This window comes from Chrysoperla carnea, assembly GCF_905475395.1.
Source record: "Chrysoperla carnea chromosome X unlocalized genomic scaffold, inChrCarn1.1 SUPER_X_unloc_141, whole genome shotgun sequence".
Lineage (NCBI taxonomy): Eukaryota > Metazoa > Arthropoda > Insecta > Neuroptera > Chrysopidae > Chrysoperla > Chrysoperla carnea.
Window position 1 is genome coordinate 7,757 of NW_025408091.1, and position 7,998 is coordinate 15,754.

Consider the following 7,998-nt stretch of genomic DNA (forward strand, 5'->3'; position numbering starts at 1 on the left):
GAACTTCGTTACACAAACAATATATGACGTATTCGTTATTTAAATAATCAGTATCCTTTGATATTATATCAATACGTTACTCTCTTCTTTTGATACATATTAATAAAATTTCAATTTATAAGATTTTATGTCAATTATATAAATAATATTATAAATTTTCTAAATACATAAGTTAAGTAACAAAAAATTTGAATAACAAGATAAATTTATATATTATGTTTTAATACTCGATACTATAATATATCGCATCCGTTACCAATTATTCGGTATCCTTTGATTTATACACAGAATGAACTAAAAATATATATCAAATTTATTTTATTTATTTATATATTTAATATTATTATTATTATTTTATATTACAAAGTTTCTTAACGAAGCTTACAATGATTTCTCATATCGTACTTAACAAAATTATTTAGATCATATAAAATTTAAATTGTTAAAAAATTTGTATATTTATTATTATTATTATTTATTTTTATTAAAATTACATAACATAAAATTAATAATATTTTAATAATTATATAAATTAATTCTTATTTAAAATAATCTTATATTAATCTCAACAAATACTCTAATAATATATTTTGTCATAAATTTTTTTATATTTAAAATAAATATTATAATATATAAATACTTATATCAGTATAAAATTTCTTTATATAATTATGAAAAAATTAATTTAATAGTTAATTATTGATATTAATGCATAAATAAAAGTATTTTCTAATGAAATATATTTTGTCAATGTTCGATTAACACATTTCATAATAATACGTTTTCATTATTGACAAAAAAAGTTTTTCTAAAAATGAAATCTTATACTATAATATATATATTTATATATTAAATTTTTTAATTATTTATATACTAATAATTTATAATAAATCGATATTAAATAAAAAATAAAAATATATACTTTTTAAGTTTACCTTAAAAATATTATTGTTTTGTATGATTGAAATAATTAATATTAAACTATGTTTATTAATAATTGTTAATAAAAAAATTAAATATATTTTAATTTATAAAATAAATATTATTATTAAATTTATAATTTATTATTTTATATATTATAGAAATTGAAAAAATAAATCATGTTTACTACGACAGTAAATTAGAAATACTATTTAATTTTTATGTGTTTTCTACATGGTACTTTGACTTACATAGGGACTTATATTATTGTGAATAATGATATAATTGAAAACCTTTATTTTTTATTTGATAGAATTATTATATTTTATCATTTAAATATTTATAATAAATACATTATTTTTATAAAGTAAAAAAATATGGCCGAAGAAAATTCTACAGCTGTTGCAGCAACTGCGGTTACTGCTGCTTCTACAACACCAACAAAAAAAGCAACAGCTTCTGGTGCTAAACGTACAAAACAACATTCAAAACCAACACATCCACGTACATCAGAAATGGTTGTTAACGCAATTAAAAATTTAAAAGAACGTGGTGGTTCATCATTACAAGCAATTAAAAAATATTTAGCTGCAAATTATAAAGTGGATTCTGATAAAATTTCACCATTTATTAAAAAATATTTAAAAGCTGCTGTAACTGAGGGAGCCTTGGTACAAACTAAAGGTAAAGGTGCATCTGGTTCATTCAAATTGGCTGCTTCCGCTTCATCTAATTCTTCAGCTAAATCAAAAGTATCCAAAAAAGAAAGTGGAGCAAAAGGTTCAGCAAAGAGTGCTAAAAGTAAACGGGCACCAAAAGAAAAGAAAGCCACAACTACATCATTGGCAGCCAAAAAGCCTAAAGCAAAAAAAGCGACTCCATCATCATCAACTGCTGCTAAAAAAGTTACTGCAAAATCATCAGCGGCATCAAAAAAAGCACCAGTTAAAGCAAAACCAGCAAAAAGTACAAAATCCGCTGCCAAAAGTAGCCCTGCTCGTAAACCGAAAGCACCAAAAGCTAAGAAAGCTTCTGTTGCGAAATCATCTCCTACAAAAATTAAAAAAGCAGCACCAAAAAAGAAATGATCTGTTACTTTAATAATATATTGAAATATTTCATTATTTTTGCTAAAAAATGAAAATAACATAGGCCTTAATACAGGCCACAAATTAATATTTGATAAGAGTAAATTATTTTTTGTATAAATATTTTATAAAATAATAGTTAAGAAACATTTGCCACAGTCAGTACCACGGATGGGTGGCCACTTGAGAATACTGTGTGCGGTTGCATTTTTATTTAAAATATATGGTATAATAAATAAGTATATATTTAAATTGATTACTTCATTGAAAATTTTAATAATATACTTTAATATTAATGATATTTATGAAAAATATATATTTGTAAAAATTTTCATTTATTACTGGCAACAGCCATACCACGTTGAAAACACCGGTTCTCGTCCGATCACCGAAGTTAAGCAACATTGGGCACAGTCAGTACTTGGATGGGTGACCGCTTGGGAACACTGTGTGCGGTTGCCTTTTTATATTAAAAATATAAATTATTTTTCTTCTTTTCTTTTTTTTTACACACCATATATAAATATATGTTATTTAGAAATGTAAACCTTTTATATTATTCGTCAACAAATAAATATTATTTTTTGTATAAAATTTTATTGCATTTATAACTCATATCATGGTTACTTTAAAGCGAGAAGTTTTTTTAATATTTCAAATGAATATAAAATAATATAAATTTTATGAAATTTATTTATTTTTAGAAATAGCAATCGCTTATAATTATAACAAAATTTTAATAATGTTTAATTTTATTTCAATAATTTATATATATATATATATATATATATTTTTTAATAAAAATAATATACTCTTATTTAATAATATATGTTGGTCCTATATATAGGACCGAAAATATTTCTTATTTGTTTTTTTTTTTTTTAAATTGTCATTTAAAACGCTTATGCACGTTCTCCACGAATACGTCTTGCCAATTGTATATCCTTAGGCATAATTGTAACACGCTTTGCATGAATTGCGCATAAATTGGTATCTTCAAATAAACCTACTAAATAGGCTTCACTAGCTTCTTGTAATGCCATAACAGCTGAACTTTGGAAACGTAAATCGGTTTTAAAATCTTGTGCAATTTCACGTACTAAACGTTGGAATGGTAATTTACGAATTAACAATTCAGTACTTTTTTGATAACGACGAATTTCTCGTAAAGCTACTGTACCAGGACGATATCTGTGTGGTTTTTTTACTCCACCAGTTGCTGGTGCACTTTTACGTGCAGCTTTCGTTGCTAATTGTTTTCTTGGTGCTTTACCACCAGTTGATTTACGTGCAGTTTGCTTGGTTCTAGCCATTTTCAAATAATAATGTTTTTACAAAAAAACACACAATTTTAAAAATTATATTCGACAATTTGATACTACAAAGTCAAATGTTTAAATGCGAAATAAATGTGTTGTATTTATATTTATATGAAATTTCAAAATTTTTGTTGTCATATCCTATTGGATAGCTATCAGAGTATGGACTAATCAAATTGTATAGGCGTGGCTTAAAAAATCTTTAATGCTTTATATAAAAAGGCACAATTGTACCGGCGCTCACATACATTACAATACTTGTGAGGTTAACACACGTGTTATCCGTTCGTTAAAATATTGTAAATAATTTTTTATTAAAATGACTGGCAGAGGAAAAGGTGGAAAGGGTCTTGGAAAAGGGGGTGCAAAACGTCATAGAAAAGTTTTGCGTGATAATATCCAAGGTATTACAAAACCTGCAATTCGTCGTTTAGCACGACGAGGTGGAGTAAAACGTATCTCTGGTTTAATTTATGAAGAAACACGTGGTGTACTTAAAGTATTCCTTGAAAATGTTATTCGGGATGCTGTTACATATACTGAACACGCAAAACGTAAAACAGTTACAGCTATGGATGTTGTATATGCATTAAAACGACAAGGTCGTACTTTGTATGGTTTTGGAGGTTAAGAAAATATAATAATTTACTTAAAATATTTAGTAAATTTATTAAAGAATATTTAATACATCCGATAAATTTAAACAGGCTTTCCTTTTTGGGAAGCCACTAATTTTATTTATATAAGAGTAAATAAATTTGTTAATAAATATAACATATTATATAATTTGTTTACAACAAATTATTTTGTTTATAACATACATTACCAAATATTTTTATTTATTTTTTTTTTTTTTTATTGTAATATATCTGCAATAATAAATTATAATTTGTATATTATCTATTTTATTTTACAATAACTTATTGAATTTTTGAAAAAATTTTATTATAAATTAATATACTATTATATTTTTTATATATACAAGTTAAGAGTAACAAGTATCGATAGGAGATTATCGAATTTATAACTAATAAAACATTTCGCCTTAATCAAAGAAAATAAAGATTTTGCTATACCATTTTTTATACTTTCAATAAATAATTTATTATTAAATTTTTATTATTTCATTTATTTTTTAAAATTATTAAAAATATTTTTCTAATAATTATAAGCGTACATAAACAAGTAGTAAATGTAAAATGAAAATAATAAAGGTAATGTAATGCATTTGCATTACACTGATTTACGATATATATTCCGCGATATCCTTTATTATATTTAAAATTAATAATATTGATATACTAATAATAGATATATTCAAGCTATTAATATATAAAATTTTATATTAAATATGATATTAATAATTGTTTATTTTATTTTTTTGTATATATAAAAATAATTTACTCTTATTTAAAAAATTTGATGGCTCTCTTAAAAAGAGAGCCGTTTTTATATGTTGATGTATTTTTATGTTATCAATTAAATAATATTTTCGATTTATTTATTTTGAACTTGTATATTTTGTAACAGCTTTAGTACCTTCACTAACAGCGTGCTTTGCCAATTCACCAGGTAATAATAATCGAACTGCGGTTTGAATTTCCCGACTTGTGATTGTTGAACGTTTATTATAATGTGCTAAACGTGATGCTTCAGCAGCAATACGTTCAAAAATATCATTAACAAAACTGTTCATGATACTCATAGCTTTACTAGAGATACCAGTATCAGGATGCACTTGTTTTAATACTTTGTAAATGTAAATTGCATATGATTCCTTGCGCTTCCTCTTCTTTTTCTTATCACTCTTTGATATATTTTTTTGAGCTTTGCCAGCTTTTTTTGCTGCTTTTCCACTTGTTTTTGGTGGCATTGTTACAAACAATTAATATACACAGATAGTTACAGAACACCAGTCAGTATATGTATGAGCGTGTCGTGTATACAACTAGCGTATTATATACGCGAAGATGGATATAACAATAAAAATGAATACTACTCTCTGATTGGCTAAAAATAATACTATAAGGTGATTGGTTTATTTTTAAAGTTTTATATTTTATAAATATTATAAATTAAAATACCCAAATAACATTTTAAACATTTATGTTACAATCCCCGTAACGTACACATCTGTGTGATTATATTTACAAAAAAAAATATTAATTAAATAAATTTATTCGCTATGTCTGGACGAGGTAAAGGTGGTAAAGTAAAGGGAAAGGCAAAGTCAAGATCAAGCCGAGCAGGATTACAATTTCCTGTTGGAAGAATTCACAGATTATTACGAAAAGGAAATTATGCTGAACGAGTAGGTGCTGGTGCCCCAGTATATTTGGCTGCTGTTATGGAATATTTGGCTGCAGAAGTTCTCGAGTTAGCTGGTAATGCTGCCCGTGATAACAAAAAAACACGTATCATTCCACGTCATTTACAATTGGCAATTCGTAATGATGAAGAATTAAATAAATTATTATCTGGTGTAACAATTGCTCAAGGTGGTGTATTACCAAACATTCAAGCAGTGTTATTACCAAAGAAAACTGAAAAGAAAGCATAAATTAAAAACATTGCATTAATTTTTATAATAATAATACATCGATCATAGGCCTTTTAATAAAAGGCCACAAATTTATTTAAAATAAGAGTAAAAATTATTTTTATAAATAATATATTATAATATTTTTTTAAAGAATCAATTTAAATAATTATAAATTAATGATTCTTTTTTTTTTTTTCTTTTTTTATATGTTATTATGGAAATAATTCATCATATTATGATGACATTTAGGTAACATATTATAAGAATATTCATAAAATATTATCAAAATAATATTGTATTATGATGATATTTAGACAAAATATTATAAGAATATACACAAAATATTATCAAAATAATATCATTAGATAACAAAACTGTTCATGATACTCATACCTTTACTAGAGATAAAAGTATCAGGATGCACTTGTATTAATACATATTATCACAACATCACAAAATATTTTTTAAAAGGAAAAATTTTTTTAAAATTATTATAAAATTTGATTGAATTAAATTTCAATTTATTTTTTTAATAATTAAAGAAAAAAAAAAAACAAAGCATATAAACTTTCTATTGAAAATGTTATTTTAAACTAGATGGCCAAGTGAACTTCGTTACACAAACAATATATGACGTATTCGTTATTTAAATAATCAGTATCCTTTGATATTATATCAATACGTTACTCTCTTCTTTTGATACATATTAATAAAATTTCAATTTATAAGATTTTATGTCAATTATATAAATAATATTATAAATTTTCTAAATACATAAGTTAAGTAACAAAAAATTTGAATAACAAGATAAATTTATATATTATGTTTTAATACTCGATACTATAATATATCGCATCCGTTACCAATTATTCGGTATCCTTTGATTTATACACAGAATGAACTAAAAATATATATCAAATTTATTTTATTTATTTATATATTTAATATTATTATTATTATTTTATATTACAAAGTTTCTTAACGAAGCTTACAATGATTTCTCATATCGTACTTAACAAAATTATTTAGATCATATAAAATTTAAATTGTTAAAAAATTTGTATATTTATTATTATTATTATTTATTTTTATTAAAATTACATAACATAAAATTAATAATATTTTAATAATTATATAAATTAATTCTTATTTAAAATAATCTTATATTAATCTCAACAAATACTCTAATAATATATTTTGTCATAAATTTTTTTATATTTAAAATAAATATTATAATATATAAATACTTATATCAGTATAAAATTTCTTTATATAATTATGAAAAAATTAATTTAATAGTTAATTATTGATATTAATGCATAAATAAAAGTATTTTCTAATGAAATATATTTTGTCAATGTTCGATTAACACATTTCATAATAATACGTTTTCATTATTGACAAAAAAAGTTTTTCTAAAAATGAAATCTTATACTATAATATATATATTTATATATTAAATTTTTTAATTATTTATATACTAATAATTTATAATAAATCGATATTAAATAAAAAATAAAAATATATACTTTTTAAGTTTACCTTAAAAATATTATTGTTTTGTATGATTGAAATAATTAATATTAAACTATGTTTATTAATAATTGTTAATAAAAAAATTAAATATATTTTAATTTATAAAATAAATATTATTATTAAATTTATAATTTATTATTTTATATATTATAGAAATTGAAAAAATAAATCATGTTTACTACGACAGTAAATTAGAAATACTATTTAATTTTTATGTGTTTTCTACATGGTACTTTGACTTACATAGGGACTTATATTATTGTGAATAATGATATAATTGAAAACCTTTATTTTTTATTTGATAGAATTATTATATTTTATCATTTAAATATTTATAATAAATACATTATTTTTATAAAGTAAAAAAATATGGCCGAAGAAAATTCTACAGCTGTTGCAGCAACTGCGGTTACTGCTGCTTCTACAACACCAACAAAAAAAGCAACAGCTTCTGGTGCTAAACGTACAAAACAACATTCAAAACCAACACATCCACGTACATCAGAAATGGTTGTTAACGCAATTAAAAATTTAAAAGAACGTGGTGGTTCATCATTACAAGCAATTAAAAAATATTTAGCTGCAAATTATA

At 22.7% G+C, this 7,998-nt stretch overlaps 1 non-coding gene across 1 annotated transcript; it reads left to right on the forward strand.

Annotated features, from left to right (window-relative positions):
• The first annotated feature begins 2,352 nt into the window (after positions 1-2,352).
• Positions 2,353-2,471, forward strand: LOC123303820. The gene has a single exon (XR_006535903.1). It is a non-coding gene; the product is annotated as a 5S ribosomal RNA (ribosomal RNA).
• The last annotated feature ends 5,527 nt before the right edge of the window (positions 2,472-7,998 follow it).